The sequence below is a fragment of the Bombina bombina genome, chromosome 2 (genome assembly GCF_027579735.1).
Source record: "Bombina bombina isolate aBomBom1 chromosome 2, aBomBom1.pri, whole genome shotgun sequence".
Taxonomy (NCBI): Eukaryota; Metazoa; Chordata; class Amphibia; order Anura; family Bombinatoridae; genus Bombina; species Bombina bombina.
Window position 1 is genome coordinate 502,484,944 of NC_069500.1, and position 18,181 is coordinate 502,503,124.

Genomic DNA, 18,181 nt, shown 5'->3' on the forward strand with positions numbered 1-18,181 from the left:
AGGGTCGGATTACAAGTGGAGAGCTAATTTATCATGTGCCCGCAAACAAACAAATTTGCCAGTCTGTGGGTATGTGATAAATAACCAGCCATTACAAGCAATTAGTGCTCTGAAAATTAATCAGAGGTTAGACCTCATATTTTCAAATAACCCCCAATTGCCCCCAAAATAAAGTATATTTTTAATTAAAAAAAGAAAGTAGCATTTAAAAAAAAAAAAAGCTGATTTCGGGGGTAAAGTTGGCGGGTCTGGGGTGTTAGAAAAAAAATAAAATAACGGCACTGAAAAGTGCATTTACATTGCGGTCTAGAAGAACTGTGTGTTCCTTGTTAATATATATGTAACACAGCAACTACAACAGATACGCTGGAATTGTAGTCTTTCTTGATCAGTAGAATATTTATTAGGCTGTTCCAATAAACATCAATAAGTCACAGTCAAAAAACGCCTGACGTGTTTAGCGCATGCGCTTCATCAGAGGCTACATTGATTCATTAGGAACAGGTATTTAAACATTTCAGTGACCAATGAAAAACATTGTAACATCATCCAGTAGAATTGCTGTTAGTACTGTATATAAACATAAGGGCATATGGAGCTGAAGTAGCATGTTATATATAGACAAGCTTGTTATTTATAATGTCCCATCATCATAAAAAGATGTAAAAACAGATAATGTAAGTGATGGGTTATTGCTCCATATGAGAACTTAAAAAATACAAGAAATAAAAATAAGCATAAAAATATAAAAGTGTTAAATAAACATAGTTATAGGTTATTTGTTCAAACGACAGCTATAAATGAGATTAGAGATAAAAATAAACTAGATTATTACATGGGTTAAAGAAAGAAATGCATAAAAGACACATCACAAGTAGGGATGGGGGAATGTTTCTAAATATTCAAAATTTAAAACAAATTTTGATACATTCGTTCGTTCGAATCAAATTTCGAATGTTTATATAACATTCTATTTTCGAATTTTCGTTTTCAAATTTTTCAATAAAATACGAAAATATTCGTTCATAGAATGTTTAGCTATCTATTCATTCAATTTCGAAATGTAATATTCGAATTTGAATGTCACATTCAAATTTGAAATAGTATTTCTAGTCTAATACTGTGTTTTTTAAGTGTAATATTCGAATTCGAATGTGATATTCGATTCGAATGTGACATTCAAATTCGAAATAGTATTTCTAGTCTAATACTGTGTTTTATAAATGTAACATTCAAATTCGAATGTGATATTCGATTCGAATGTGACATTCAAATTCGAAATAGTGTTTCTAGTCTACAATTGTGTTTTATAAATGTAATATTCAAATTCGAAAGTGACATTCGAAAACTGTAAATAACATTTGAAAATCGAATTTTTAAGAATATTCGTTCTTATCAACTGTAAATCGAATATCTACAATAACATTTGTTCTAACATTCGAATTCGAATATAAACACATTCGCCCATCCCTAATCACAATTAAGGTCAGGATAATTATTACCTGGCCATAAAATGTTTAGATCATATATAATAATTACTCAGTTTTTGTTTTTTTATTTATTATATATGGTTCCCTACACATTAAAAATAAGGAGAGATTACTTAATATTTTGGATGCAATTTTCAAACAAATAAAATAAATAAACTTTCAAAAAGGGAAATAAAAATGTGAATTTAATTAAGAATAAAAATAATAATGGAAATAAAATAAGAAGCATAATAAATGGGGGGGAAGATATAATAGTAGGCAGGACAGGTATATGTATTGTAGGTGGGGTAAATGCTTCACATATTAGAAATAGAGATCTACATCTAATCGTCTATTCATCCCTTCTATAAGTATCCCTTCTATAAGTATATGTAATAGTCTGTATTTGTAGCAATTTGAACAAGCATTTAATTTTGTTTTATAAATAAGAACCAACAATTTCCTCAAAAGTAGGTTTGTAACATAAAAGAAGCTTGATGAATTCGTTGTCAGTGCTTCATATAATGTATTACTATTTGCCCAATAAGTGACAGTTTATTAACTTCATAAACTGTATTACTTTCAGGGCATTTGATAATGCAAACAGTTCAAATTAAGCAGTAACGTAAAATATAGTATTCCTTAATTAGGCAGGTAAAGTTCATCAAAATAAGTAAGGATAACGATTAATAATAAAATAATTAGGTCTGACCTGAGAACACAGGAATTGTTACTTGTCCGTTTGTTATGAACAGCAGCGTGGTACTCAGAGGGAGAGCGGTTGCGGCTGCAGCTGATGACGTCACCGCTACTTGCTGTGCTGTGTATGAAGCTGCTTGAATCCTGTTACCTTGTAAATGCTTCAGGGTTTGATGTCGAGTTAGTTTGATTTCCTTATAGTATGAAATATCTTCCAGTGTTGAATTGAGTAGAAGAGCTGCTAGATGTAGGAATGAAAAATAAGAGATGTTATCAGTAACTCTTCAAATAAGAATTTATGAGGCTGTTGGAGAGTGAGGAAAACTCTCAGTGTAACGCTTGTGCTGTGAATCCTTTCTCAATTAACCAGCAATGAATGCTGGGGGGAAGTGCTTGATATAGGAGGCTCTTAAAGGGACAGATCATTAGCAAGCAGTAACCCTGACAGAGCCCCCCACAAAAAGAACCACAGCGAGGTTCAAGGCCTAGGACGATCAGGGTTACGTCTATGGAAGAGGGAAATCAGACGTGGAGCAGATATGTTCGAGGCAGGCTCCCAGGAATCATCCTCATGGCCAAAACCTTTCCAATGAACCAAATAGAAAAGATTCCCACGACGTAGTCTAGAATCCAGAATGCTATGAACCTCATACTGGCAATCAAGATTAGCAGAAGGTATTGGGTCTTCTGATGTAATATTTGTTATGGGTAGGTTGCAAGGTTTGATAAGAGACACATGGAAAGTTGGATGTATCTTAAAAGTTGATGGTAGTTGGAGTGTAACTGTTGTTGGACCATTTACCCTGACGATAGGGTAAGGACCCAAAAAGAGTTTACCTAGTTTCCTACAAGGATAAGGTATCTTGAGGTTCTTAGTGGAGAGCCATACTTGTTGTCCTACGGAATATTGAGGACTAGGTCTGTGGCGAAGATCGTAGTACCTGCGTTGTGATGCCTGTGCCTGAAGAATATGTTCACGAATTGAAGAAAAGTTAGCAGAAATGTCATTAACCAGATCATTCACCTGAGGACATGGGGTGTCAATCTTCGGAAGTAGTGTGAAATTTGGATGTAAACCATAATTTATAAAAAATGGTGATGTGCCAGTTGTAGAACTCTTATTATTATTATAGGCAAATTCTGCTAGGGGCAAGTAGGTGGCCCAAGAATCTTGTTGGTGAGAGCAGAAACAACGTAGGTATTGCTCTAGCCACTGGTTCACCCTCTCCGTCTGCCCATTCGTCTGAGGATGGTAAGCAGTGGTGAGTTTTTGTTCTATATGCAGAGCAGCACACAAATTTCTCCAGAACTTAGATGTGAATTGGGTTCCACGGTCACTAAGGATGGTTTTAGGTATTCCATGCAGTCTTACAATATTTTGAATGAACAATTCACTGGTGAACTTGGAAGTGGGTAGGGAGGTAACCGGTATGAAATGTGCCATCTTTGAGAATAGATCGGTGACAACCATTATAGTGGTATATTTGTTGGAGAGAGGTAAGTCCACGATAAAGTCTAGGGATACCGCCTCCCAGGGTACTTGAGGTACAGGTAAAGGCTGTAAAAGACCCACAGGGAGTTGTTTAGAAGGTTTGGAGGTTGCGCATATAACACATTTAGAAATATATTCTTTGAGATCGAGGTTAAGAGTAGGCCACCAAAAAGATCTCTTAAGTAAATCCAAAGTTTTATCCCTTCCCATGTGTCCAGCAAGGGGAGACTCATGAACTGTTTTCAAGATTGAAGATCTAAGATTTGGAGGTATGTATAGCTTCCCGTCCTTATAGAGTAAGCCATCAGAATTGTAAGTAAGATCTGTATGAGGTACTGATGGATCAATAGCAGTAGCATCTTTTATCACTGTAGTTAGACTTGTTATAACTCCAATGATAGAGTCCTTAGGAACAATAGTAGTAGGAATGCATGGTATTATAGGTTTAGGACCTTGTCTAGAGAGGGCGTCAGCCTTGCCATTTTTTGTACCAGGCCTGTAGGTAATGATGTAATGGAAACGAGAGAAGTAAAGACTCCAGCGTAATTGTCTGGAGGATAGAGTTCGATTAGACTGAAGATATTGCAGATTTTTGTGGTCAGTATATATGACAGTTGGTTGTGTTGCACCCTCAAGCAAATGCCTCCAGTGATCGAAGGAACACTTTATTGCAAGTAATTCTTTCTCGCCAACTGGATAATTTAACTCTGCTGGTTGCATCAATCTAGAGAAGAATGCGACCGGATGTAAGGGTACTTTGAATGATTTCCTTTGAGAGAGGATTGCCCCTATTGCGAACTCAGAAGCGTCAACTTCCAGGATAAATTGCTTTTCTAAATCCGGGTATTGGAGAATGGGTGCTGTAGTGAATTTTTTTTTTAAAAGGTCAAATACCTGTTGAGTATGGCTTGTCCACCTGAAAGGATGATTCAATTTGGTGAGTTCAGTAAGAGGTTTGGTAATAGCAGCAAATCCAGGAATGAATTTCCTATAATAATTTGAGAAGCCAAGGAAACGTTGAACATCTTTCTTACATTGAGGAGTCGGCCAATTATGAATGGCCTGAACCTTGTCATCTTGCATCTTGATTCCTTCAGGAGAGATGTTATACCCCAGAAAAGAGATATTATTTGATTCAAATATACATTTTTCTAGTTTAGCGTATAGGTTATTTTTTCGTAACCTAGTGAGAACTTCTCTAACATGCATTCTATGTTGATCTAAATTTTGTGAGTAAACTAGAATATCGTCCAAATAGACAACAACATATACATCCAAAATATCTCTGAAAAGATCATTGATTAAGCATTGGAATGTTGCTGGGGCATTGCACAGACCGAATAGCATCACTGTATATTCGAATAGCCCATATCTAGTCCGAAAAGCAGTGAGCCATTCGTCGCCAGCTCTCATTCGTATAAGATTATAGGCACCTCGAAGATCCAATTTAGTGAAAATTGAGGCCCCCCTTAATCTTTCAATTAATTCAGGGATTAAAGGTAGGGGGTACCTGTTTTTTCTGGTACGCCTGTTCAATTCCCTGTAATCAATGATTGGTCTTAACGTGCCATCTTTATTGGTAACAAAAAATATGCCTGCACCTGCAGGAGAGGTACTAGGTCTTATAAAACCTTTTCGGAGGTTCTCATCGATATAATTTTTAAGGTGTTCTAGTTCTGGTTTAGAAAGGGGGTAGATATGTCCATAGGGAATTGAAACTCCTGGGAGTAAATCAATAGGACAATCGTAATCCCTATGAGGGGGCAAACATTCAGCTTCTTTTTTATTAAAAACATCTGAGAAGTCTGCATATTGTTTGGGTAAAATATTATCCTCAACCTGTAGCATAATTAAATCTGATGATGTCTCACCATTTTGAGTGAGATGAGGAAAAGATAAACTGAGGTCATTCCAGTTTATAGTTGGTTTGTGTTTACAAAACCAATTTATACCAAGGATTACATTAAACATTGGTGAAGATATGACATCAAAAGTGAGTGTTTCTGTGATGTGTGTGCAAGATATTACCTGTAATGGTGTAGTTTGGTGTGTGACAGGACCTGATTTTAAAAAAGAGCCATCAATGACCTTCACAGAGACTGGAGTTTTCTTAGAGACTAGAGGTATTTTATTCTGTTTCACAAAAGAAAAATCAACAAAATTTCTACATGAGCCGGTGTCCAGGATAGCTTCAGTTGTTATCCTGATTTGATCCCACTGTAAAATAATAGGGATAGTTAAATATGATGGTTTAATGGTTTTCATTAACAGGGATTCAGAGATGTTAGGCAACCTACCCTTCTTATTCCTAGCCAGAACTGGGCAGTCCTTTACTTCATGTGTAGGGCAGGCACAATACATGCACAAACTATGCAACTTCCTCCTAGTCTTTTCCTGAGAGGAGAGGGGACCCTTTATGAAGCCTATGTCCATAGGTTGTGGTGATTCCTTAGTTTGATAAACAGGTGTGGAGAGAAAGCTTTTTGTACCGCTAGCCTTTTCAGAGCGGCGTTCCCTAAGCCGTCTATCTATGTTAATAGTGAGAGAAAAGAAATCTTCCAATGAATCTGGAATACCTGTGCGTGAAAGCTCATCCTTTATATCCTCAGATAATCCTAAACGATATTGAGTTTTAAGGGAGACCTCATTCCATCCCGAATCACGGGCAGAAATTTTAAATTGTGTGATGTAAGACTCCACTGGGTTCTTTCTTTGTTTTAAAGATCTAAGTAAGTTTTCAGCTGTGACCTGTTTGAAAGGGTCATCATATAATGCTGACATTTGATCAAAGAATTCATCTAGAGATCCCAGTATTGCATCATCATTTTCAAAAAAAGAGTCAGCCCAAGCCCTAGGTTCCCCCCTCAAATATGATATCACAATGAGCACTCTTGATCTTTCTGTGGGATAAGTACGTGGCTTTAATTGAAAAAGCAACAAACAGGAGTTTTTAAACTCTCTGAATCTTGAACGGTCACCAGAGAATTTTTCTGGGGGGGAGACCATAGGTTCAGGGATAGAATCTGCACTTGCAGGTTTAGGTGCCAGAGTCTCTCTTAAGCAGGCCTTCAAAGCCTGATTTTCCACTTGTAATTCATGGAAAGAACCTGATAAAGCTTCTAATCTGTCTGACAAGACTTGAACTTTATCACTTAAAAGATCTTGTTCCATAATTGCTGTTGAAAGTATATGTTTAGTATAGGATAATTCTGTGTACACAAACACTAAATCCTTTCTTCCTCAAGGCTGGTTAATTCTGTAATAGTCTGTATTTGTAGCAATTTGAACAAGCATTTAATTTTGTTTTATAAATAAGAACCAACAATTTCCTCAAAAGTAGGTTTGTAACATAAAAGAAGCTTGATGAATTCGTTGTCAGTGCTTCATATAATGTATTACTATTTGCCCAATAAGTGACAGTTTATTAACTTCATAAACTGTATTACTTTCAGGGCATTTGATAATGCAAACAGTTCAAATTAAGCAGTAACGTAAAATATAGTATTCCTTAATTAGGCAGGTAAAGTTCATCAAAATAAGTAAGGATAACGATTAATAATAAAATAATTAGGTCTGACCTGAGAACACAGGAATTGTTACTTGTCCGTTTGTTATGAACAGCAGCGTGGTACTCAGAGGGAGAGCGGTTGCGGCTGCAGCTGATGACGTCACCGCTACTTGCTGTGCTGTGTATGAAGCTGCTTGAATCCTGTTACCTTGTAAATGCTTCAGGGTTTGATGTCGAGTTAGTTTGATTTCCTTATAGTATGAAATATCTTCCAGTGTTGAATTGAGTAGAAGAGCTGCTAGATGTAGGAATGAAAAATAAGAGATGTTATCAGTAACTCTTCAAATAAGAATTTATGAGGCTGTTGGAGAGTGAGGAAAACTCTCAGTGTAACGCTTGTGCTGTGAATCCTTTCTCAATTAACCAGCAATGAATGCTGGGGGGAAGTGCTTGATATAGGAGGCTCTTAAAGGGACAGATCATTAGCAAGCAGTAACCCTGACAGTATATATGAGAGTGCATATTCTTGCTTGCCTATAGTCTTACAATAATGCACATAGGAGGATGACCTATTGGTGGGATTTAAACAACTAATTGGATGTATATATATATATATATATATATATATATACAGGTGGCCCTCGTTTTACAACGGTTCAATTTACACAGTTTCAGAATAACAACCTTTTAATCCAGTAAATGGGACTGCTATTGAAAAGCATTGAGAAGCAGTGCATTTATTAAAATAGCCAGTAGGTGGAGCTGTCTGCTTGTGTTGCAGCAAGCTGAAAATAATCAGTTTAACCAGACCTGAGCTATCGAGCAGATTTGAAAGGAACAAGATCTTCCTGTCTATAAATCAGTCCAGATTGGAATGCATAGAAAGAACTGTTTGCAGAAAAATGCAAGTGAAGTCTGTGTTGTGTGATTTTTATTAAGTTTATAACGCTGTTTAGCAAATGTTTTTGTTTATTTAACTTAGTTTAATTATATTTTCTGTGATGTGTGATTATTTTATTAGGTTTATAATGCTGTTTAGCATTTAAAGTCTTCATTTCAAAGCTTTAAAAATAATGTATTAGATGATTACTTATGACAATTTTGAGAGGGGCCTGGAACCTAACTCCCTCACTTCCCATTGACTTACATTATAAACTGGGTTTCAATTTACAACGTTTCAATTTACAACCATTCCTTCTGGAACCTAACCCCGGTGTATATATATATATATAAATATATATATATATATATATATATATATATATATATATATATATATATATATAAAATTGCTGCGTGACTTACCCCCTTCTCTGTGCTAGTTCTCATGTCGTGCAATATGAACGCGAGGACGCATTTGCATTGTGGGTCACTTAAAATACCAGTTAAAAATTGTGCGCGCTGGTATTATGAGTGAAGCGTAAATATCAGCTCGCGAAAGCACAATTTTGTGCTCCACTCCTAATCTGGCCCTAAATTTTTAATTTTCATCTTATGTGCTTACATATATGTTATGTTTTATATTTATGGCCCAAGTTAGTTCTGCATGGGAAGATTTATTGCAAGAACCATCATTCATCAGAACATAAAGCTGTCATTTCTACTGTGCTTATTTTCAATTTAACTCCCCCTTTTTTGTTTTAACCCCTTAACGACCAAGGACGTGCAGGGTACGTCCTCTTAAAAAAGTCACTTAACGACCAAGGACGTACCCTGCACGTCCTCGGTTTGGAAAGCAGCTGGAAGCGATCCTGATCACTTCCAGCTGCTTTCCGGTTATTGCAGGATGCCTCGATATCGAGGCATCCTGCAATAACAATTTTTGCCCCTCCGGTGCAGAGAGAGCCACTCTGTGGCCCTCTCTGCACCGGACATCGATGGCCGCATTCGTTGGTGGGTGGGAGCGGAAGTGGGAGGTGGGTGGGCGGCCATCGATGGCTTCTTAGTAAGAGAGGGGGGCAGGATCGGGGACGGGATTGCCGGGGGCGCGCACGGGCGCGCGCGCGTGCACAGGGGGCGGCGGGAGGGTGCGTGCACGGGGAGGGAGCGGGTGGGAACCGCTTACACTACAGAAACTATTTTGCTGCTATTGTAAAAAAACCTAATAGACATCATCTAAGGGATCTGGAAGGGGGTGGGGGATTGATCTTGGGGGGGGAGCTACACTACAGAAAAAACTAAAATAAATTGTTAAAAAAACATTTTTATATGCAAACTGGGTACTGGCAGACAGCTGCCAGTACCCAAGATGGCCCCCAATAAGTCAGTGGGGAGGGAGTAGAGAGCTGTTTGGGGGGGATCAGAGAGGTTGGGGGCTAAGGGGGGATCCTACACAGCAGCATATGTAAATATGCTTTAAAAAAAAAGAAAAGAAAAAAAAATACCTTTTATTTTAGTACTGGCAGACTTTCTGCCAGTACTTAAGATGGCGGGGACAATTGTGGGGTGGGGGAGGGAAGAGAGCTTTATGGGAGGGATCAGGGGGTCTGATGTGTCAGGTGGGAAGCTGATCTCTACACTAAAGCTAAAATTAACCCTGCAAGCTCCCTACAAGCTACCTAATTAACCCCTTCACTGCTAGCCATAATACACGTGTGATGCGCAGCAGTACTTAGCGGCCTTCTAATTACCAAAAAGCAACGCCAAAATCATATATGTCTGCTATTTCTAAACAAAGGGGATCCCAGAGAAGCATTTACAACCAATTGTGCCATAATTGCACAAGCTGTTTGTAAATAATTTCAGTGAGAAACCTAAAATTGTGAAAAATTTAGCGTTTTTTTTAATTTGATTGCATTTGGCAGTGAAATGGTGGCATGAAATATACCAAAATGGGCCTAGATCAATACTTGGGGTTGTCTACTACACTACACTGAAGCTAAAAATAACCCTAGAAGATCCCTACATGCTCCCTTATTAACCCCTTCACTGCTGGGCATAATACACGTGTGGTGCGCAGTCGCATTTAGCAGCCTTCTAATTAGTAAAAAGCAAAACCAAAGGCATATATATCTGCTATTTATGAACAAAGGGGATCCCAGAGAAGCATTTGCAACCATTTATGCTATAATTGCATAAGTTGTTTGTAAATAATTTCAGTGAGAAACCTAAAGTTTGTGAAAAAAATTGTGAAAAAGGGAAAAAAAAATTTATTTGATCGCATTTGGCGGTGAAATGGTGGCATGAAATATACCAAAATGGGCCTAGATCAATACTTTGGGATGTCTTCTAAAAAAAAATATGTACATGTCAATGGATATTTAGGGATTCCTGAAAGATATCAGTGTCCCATTGTAACTATCACTAATTTTGAAAAAAAGTGGTTTGGAAATAGCAAAGTGCTACTTGTATTTATGGCCCTATAACTTGCAAAAAAAGCAAAGAACATGTAAACATTGGGTATTTCTAAACTCACGACAAAATTTAGAAACTATTTAGCATATGTTTTTTTGGGTGGTTGTAGATGTGTAACAGATTTTGGGGGTCAAAGTTAGAAAAAGTGTGTTTTTTTCCATTTTTTCCTCATATTTTATAAATTTTTTTATAGTAAATTATAAGATATGATGAAAATAATGGTATATTTTGAAAGTCCATTTAATGGCGAGAAAAACAGTATATAATATGTGTGGGTACAGTAAATGAGTAAGGGGAAAATTACAGCTAAACACAAACACCACAGAAATGTAAAAATAGCCTTGGTCCCAAACGGACAGAAAATGGAAAAGTGCTGTGGTCATTAAGGGGTTAAAATAGACGTTATATTTACAAACTATTACATAAAGCATTTGGATATACTGTATTTTATCTATTGCAAGATGTTTGAGTCTCGCTATAAAATGACATATTAGTCAAAACTATTAACCTCTTGTTTGCTGGAGTTGTTTTTCAATAACTAAAATTTCTCACACCACATCTCTTATTTGAGAAAGCTTGTCCAAGCTTGTTACTGGAGAGGACAAGTTTAGACACTGTCATTTTGTTTGTAAAACCTGCATTATTATGCAGTTCTTTATGTAGCCCTAACCCCCCCCCCCCCCCAACCAACACACACATTGAAGCCAGTTTGAGACAGGTATGTAGCAGGGTTAGAATTAGAAAAATAATACTTTCTGATCAAAATGAAAATAAAGTCAAGCAAGTAAGTAAAGAATGGAAGCATTTTTCTTAATTATGCAAATTTTAACATTTTATATAACAATCTTGGGGTATTTATGTATGAGGCACCAAGGGGTGGTTCTTGACCTTAAAGCTGGAGCTGCTAATGAGTGTTATCGCAAGCTCCATATCAAGGGCTGAAAGTAATAATCAGAGGCATAACTAGAAACCACAGGGCCCAGGTGCAAGAATCTAAGAAGCCCCCCCCCCCCCCAAAAAAAAAAATGAACACAGAAAAATGTGAATCAAATTCCAGTACTGGTTTAACCCACCAGTACTGTATATAGTGAGTCAGTGACACAGTCTGTAATCTGCCAGTGAGATGGCTGGCCTGACGCTACCTGCCCCAGTACTTTATAAAGTGACCACAGTAGTCTGTGACATAGTGCAGCCCCCCATACTGTATATAATGGTACTGTATAGTGACACTGTTTACCCCCTCACCTCATGCTGTAGTAACAAGGTCTGTAATTTGCTGGTTTCACAAACATACATACACACAAACACATACAAGCATAAATACACACACATAAATACCAATGGATAAAACAGAAAGACTAACCCCTGTAGTCAGAGACACTAGTGAAGCATCATGTCACACTCACATGATATCAGTGCAGGCAGTGGCAGGTCAACGTTTTTCATAATTTTTTTTTTTTTTTAAGCTTTGCCCCCACCCTTGGGGGCCCAGTCGCAATTGCACCCTCTGCACCCCCTGTAGTTTTGTCCCTGGTAATAATAGTGGGGATCATACCTATTTACCTTTTCTGATTCCATATCCTCTAATTTTTGTCACTCCTGTACGGAGTAAATTACATGTAAGGAAGGATCTGTCTTGCAAATATGTAGTTGTTTATCTATTTTACAGCTGCTGGTGCTACAATTGAGATTGGGGTCCTTATCACATCACATGAACTTCATGGACTTCTATTGGTATTAACCATTTTAAAATGTGTTTGTTTTTGTGCAGGAAGAATAAAACCAACAAATGGAAGGTGACAACAAAACAACCCTGTATAAAGATTTCATACTAATACAAAGCATGTATTATAATGGTGTAGTCTGCATGGCGAAATATACAACACGCAATTGAAGCTGAAATTGCAGTTCCCTATTGGCGCAAAGCAATGATAAATAAGAAACTAGGCGTATTTGTAGGTTGGGCTGTTAAATTACGCCTATTACTAATGTAAATTGTAGCACTCGGGAGCGCGCTTGTGCGCCTAGGTGAATGCACGCTGAGTGCGAAGAAGTTTCTTTCAGATTTGCGCAATTATAGGCGCAGAGTGCTTTGATGAATATGACGATCAGTTTGTATTAGCTATTTTAGACGGAATTAAAGGAGAATGGCTTTGATAAATCTAGCCCTAAGAGACAATCCTGCAACTAAATTCCTTAGGGATCCAATAATTCAGTACACGTTACACGAAACATAATTTAAAGAGGTATTACCTCTGCATACCTCAGTATGTAATACCCCAGTTGTACTGTGAATTAAAGCCAAATATAATGCTAAGAGTATTTTTTATTAAGTATAACACACTGTAATAAACATATATAGTATTGAACTATTACTGATTCTTTGGATACCTATATTCTAATACATTTATATAAAATATTACACAGAAGATGTGGTTTTAAATTTGTGTGGGCAGCAAAACACCATTAAAATTTGCTGTCTTTTTTATTAAAACTAATAAAAGTTACCTTTTAATCCTTTTCTTTTTTTGTACCATACCTTGATCTACTAGTATACTAACAGTGCAAAGAAGCATACCTTTCTGCCATACTCACATATCGTGCGCTATGTCTATCCAAGTCTAATATACAAAACATGTCCTATCCTAGTTTTAAAAGCAAGTAAACATTCTACCCTATACATTACAGGGGAACCGATTTAGAGACTTTCCAGAGGAGGGTGGAACAGGATTTGACACTTCTTCACCAGACATCACCTGTAGGAAGACATCATTTTAACAAGAAAAACTTACAGGAAAACACTAAATTGGTAATAAGAAATGCAGACAAGGGATGGTCGGTAGTAGTTATGTTTAGGGCCCACTTTATTCAAGAAGCTGAGAGACAACTACATGTAGAAACCCAATATACACCACTTTATGGGGACCCTACTGTGAAATTTAAGTGGGATTTAAAACTTATCCTAGATGGTGGGAAAGAAATGGGTTTCATGGATGAATCTACCTGTGACTTCCTTCTGGTTGACCAATCCTATTACTCCAATTTTTAATCACTTACCAAAGGTGCATAAGTCCCTGGAGGGAGTCGCAGGTAGACCTATAGTTAGTGGCATAGGATCCCTTTTAGAAAGACTGTCACAATGGTTGGATGCATCCTACAACCCTTGGTATCCAACCTCATGAGTTTCTTACGGGACACTAGACATGTTTAAACTTGATGGAAGATATGAATTGGGAAGCAGGTGACCTTTGGCTAACAAGATGTCAAGGCATTGTATTCCTCCATTCCTCATAACAAGGGCCTGGAAGCTCTGAAATTCTTTATTGATGGAAATACAGGATATGTCATACTCTGCAAGGGAGCAGGTTCAGGAGTTGGGAGCTGTTGTGCAGAGGTATCAGGTTCTGGGGTTAAAGTTGTGTTTTGTCTGCGTGAGTCTTTCCTTTTTGGCATAATTAAACAGGTACAAGGTTTTAGGAAATAAAGGTGATGGTTTTATTGATAGGATAATTAGCAATGCAGAGATATGCAAATTATATAAGGCAAAGTCAATAGGCTGTAGACTGGAGCTCTGTAGTATCAGGCAGGAATGCAGCTCTTTTTAATAACATGCAGGATACTTGCAGATGCTGTAAACTGGAACCATATGGTGTTGACTGAAACTCTGTAGTAACAGGCAGGAATGCAGATCTTTGTAATAACAGGTAGGGTACTTGCATATGTTGTAGACTGGAACTATGTAATAACAGGCAGGAATGCAGATCTTTGTAATAACAGGCAGGATACTTGCATGTGCTATAGACTAAAACTCTGCAGTAACAGGCAGGAATGCAGATCCTTGTAATAACAGACAGGATACTTGCATATGCTGTAGACTGGAACTCTGTAATAACAGGCAGGAATGCAGATTGTTGTAATAACAGGCAGGATAATTGCATATGCTGTAGACTAAAACTCTGCAGTAACAGGCAGGAATGCAGATCCTTGTAATAACAGACAGGATACTTGCATATGCTGTAGACTGGAACTCTGTAATAACAGGCAGGGATGTTGTAATAACAGGCAGGATACTTGCATATGCTGTAGACTGGAACTCCTTAATAACAGGCAGGAATGCAGATCGTTGTAATAACAGGCAGGATATTTGCATATGCTGTAGACTGGAACACTGTAGTAACAAACAGGAAACTTACATAGACTGCAAACTGTAGTAACAGGTAACAAGCAAGCAAAAGTATCTGCCAAGGGAATATTGAGAAGAGTAGTCACAAAATGAAGCGGGAAGCAGAAATTAGGCACCAGGAAGTCCAACAAATCTTTATTTCACTCAGGAAATAGGACCAGAGGGTCTGTCAGAGTATAACACTCAATATCAAGGCCCAGAACTGCAAGCAAACCTTCCAAATATAGCAGGCTGCTGATTATATGATTTGTTTCAGCTGGTAAGCAGGTGGAGCCAGAGAGCCAAAGTTGCAGCAAACAGAAAAACCCAATATTCTTAGCCTGTGATCAAGCCATCTGGTGGCAAAGAGGTAAGACAGCAGGCTGGGAAAGAACAGCAGCAGAAATAGAAACAGGTCCCAGGTTCAATTCTAGGCTGGATCATGACAGTACCCCCTTCTCAAGGATGACCTCTGGGCAGACTTAGCATTCTCGTATAGCTCCAGATCTTTGTGTACCAGAGTGCCATCAGAGGCATATGTAAAATCAGGGGGTATTATCTTTTTTGAAGGGCTCTCCAGAAGAGGATTCTGGGGACTGGAATTAGTATAGAGGGCCCCAACAGGACTGATCTTTGGTTTCTGTGCAGTTCTAGGCTTGTAGGTTCTGAATAGGTGGATCTGAGGAAGAGGAGGTAAAGGACCATTTTTCCGAACAGCAGTTTGAAGCACCATCCCTTCAGTGTCAGAATCAGTATCATCTTCAATGGTAGAATAGTTAGACATTTCTTCTGAAATGCACAAAGATAAGAATGTAGCTGCATTTGGTAGGCAAGTCTCTGGATTAGTAGTACTAGGATTCTCTGGATAACATGCTAGTACTTCAAAGGAATCAGAGTCTTTGGAAGGTTCAGTCCTAGGCTAATCAAATTGGGGATGTAAAATGGAACCCATGCAGAGCTCATCGCCAGAGGAATCTGAAGTTGGATTAAAGTCTGACTTCCTCTCTGTAGCCTGTCTATGTGATGTATCAAGATGTAGAAGTGGAGACCCCGGAACCGACTTCTTAGGGGGTGTCACTGTACAAAAGGATATTACATGCCCAGTAGCTCCACAATAGAAACATTAGCCATTAGTTCTCCTTCTGGCCATTTCATGAGTGGTAAGAGGGGTTGATATCCTCCTTTGGATTGGTAAGGATACAGTCTTTGGGGTAGTGGACACAGGAGTAGGAGTGCCCAACCCAAAAATTTTTTTATTGATAAAGTCTTTCAGGCTATCCTGTAAAGTCTGGAATTTTGCAGTGAAATCTTGGATAAGTAACTTCAATGCATTTGGAAGTGACTTTAGAATTTTGTTAAGTTGTAGTGGATGAGAGTCTACAGACAAAATTCTCTCTGACACTTCAGTCAAAGAATGGATCACCTCTGCAAGCTCCGATGTAGGGCCTTGACATTCTGTCATACTCTGCAATGGAGCAGGTTCAGGAGTTGGGAGCTGTTGTGCAGAGGTGTCAGGTTTTGGGGTTAAAGTTGTGTTTTGTCTGCGTGAGTCTTTCCTTTTTGCCATAATTAAACAGGTACAAGGTTTTAGGAAATAAAGGTGATGGTTTTATTGATAGGATAATTAGCAATGCAGAGATATGCAAATTATATAAAGCAAATTCTATAAGCTGTAGACTGGAACTCTGTAGTATCAGGCAGGAATGCAGATCTTTGTAATAACAGGCAGGATACTTGCATATGCTGTAGACTGGAACTCTGTTATAACAGGCAGGGATGCAGATCTTTGTAATAACAAGCAGGATATTTGCATATGCTGTAGACTGGAACTCTGTAGCATCAGGCAGGAATGCAGTTCTTTGTAATAACAGGCAGGATACTTGCATATGCTGTAGACTGGAACTCTGTAATAACAGGCAGGGATGCAGATCTTTGTAATAACAGACAGGATACTTGCATATGCTGTAGACTGGAACTCTGTAATAACAGGCAGGATACTTGCATATGCTGTAGACTGGAACTCTGTAGCAACAGACAGGAATGCAGATCTTTGTAATAACAGACAGGATACTTGCATATGCTGTAGACTGGAACTCTGTAATAACAGGCAGGATACTTGCATATGCTGTAGACTGGAACTCTGTAGCAACAGACAGGACTGAAGATCTTTGTAATAACAGGCAGGATATTTGCATATGCTGTAGACTGGAGCACTGAAGTAACAAACAGGAAACTTGCATAGACTGCAAACTGAAACTCTGTAGTAACAGGTAACAAGCAAGCAAAAGTACCTGAAGCAGTCCTTAGGAATTATCAGGGGATTAGCCAAGATCAATGAACAGGAAATCAGTCCAAAAATGAAACACAGTGCCAAGGGAATATCCAGTAGAGTAGTCGCAAAATGAAGCAGGAAGCAGAAATTAGGCACCAGGAAATCCAACAAATCTGTATTTCACTCAGCAAACAGGACCACAGGGTCTTTCAGAGTATAACACTCAATGTCAAGGCCCAGAACTGCAAGCAAACCTCCCAAATATAGCAGACTGCTGATTATATGATTTGTTTCAGCTGGTAAGCAGGTGGAGCCAGAGAGCCAAAGTCGCAGCAAACAGAAAAAACCCAATATTCTTAGCATGTGATCAAGCCATCTGGTGGCAAAGAGGTAAGACAACAGGCTGGGAAAGAACAGCAGCAGAAATAGAAACAGGTCCCAGGTTCAATTCTAGGCTGGAACATGACAGGATATCAGCATGAATATGTGCAGTTTATACTAGGAACTGCCAAATTTCTTTTGACACATAAATATTTCTCCTTTGGGCTGGTTTCTATCTCCAGAGATGCAGGACAGTTATGGGTGCAAAATACACACCCTCCTATGCCAACCTCTTAATGGGGTGGTGGGAGCTGTCCTGTATCTATGGAGAGGAAAACCCCTTCATGAAAAATATATGCTTTTATAAGCGTTATATTGATGACTTGCTCCTGGTGAGGAGGGGAACTAAAGAGAGAGCTTTGGAATTTGTCAAGTGGATCAACACTAACGATGTCGGTTTGGAGTTCACGTTTGAATGTAATGACTCAATTATCACTTTTTTGGATTTGACTCTTACAGGCATACCAGGAAAAGGTGTGACAACTGAAGCCTATAGGAAACCTATTACGGGTAATTCCCTACTCCATGACAGGAGCAGTTATCCACGACAGGTGTTCCACTCTGTGGCAAAGGGACAGTTCACCAGATTAAAAAGGAATTGTACTACACATACACAATATGAGATACATGCTAACCTTTTAGAAAAGCATTTAGGCTACAAACAGTATCATTCAAAAAGCTAGGAAAGAGGTGGGGGCTAGCAAGAGACAGGACCTTCTAACAAGGAAAGATAATAAAATATCAGCCATGGTTAACAAGGGAGCTTTCTTTGTTACCGACTACAATGATCAATAACACAAAATTTGTGGAAAAGCATTTTAGACTTTTGGCTGTAGATGACGCT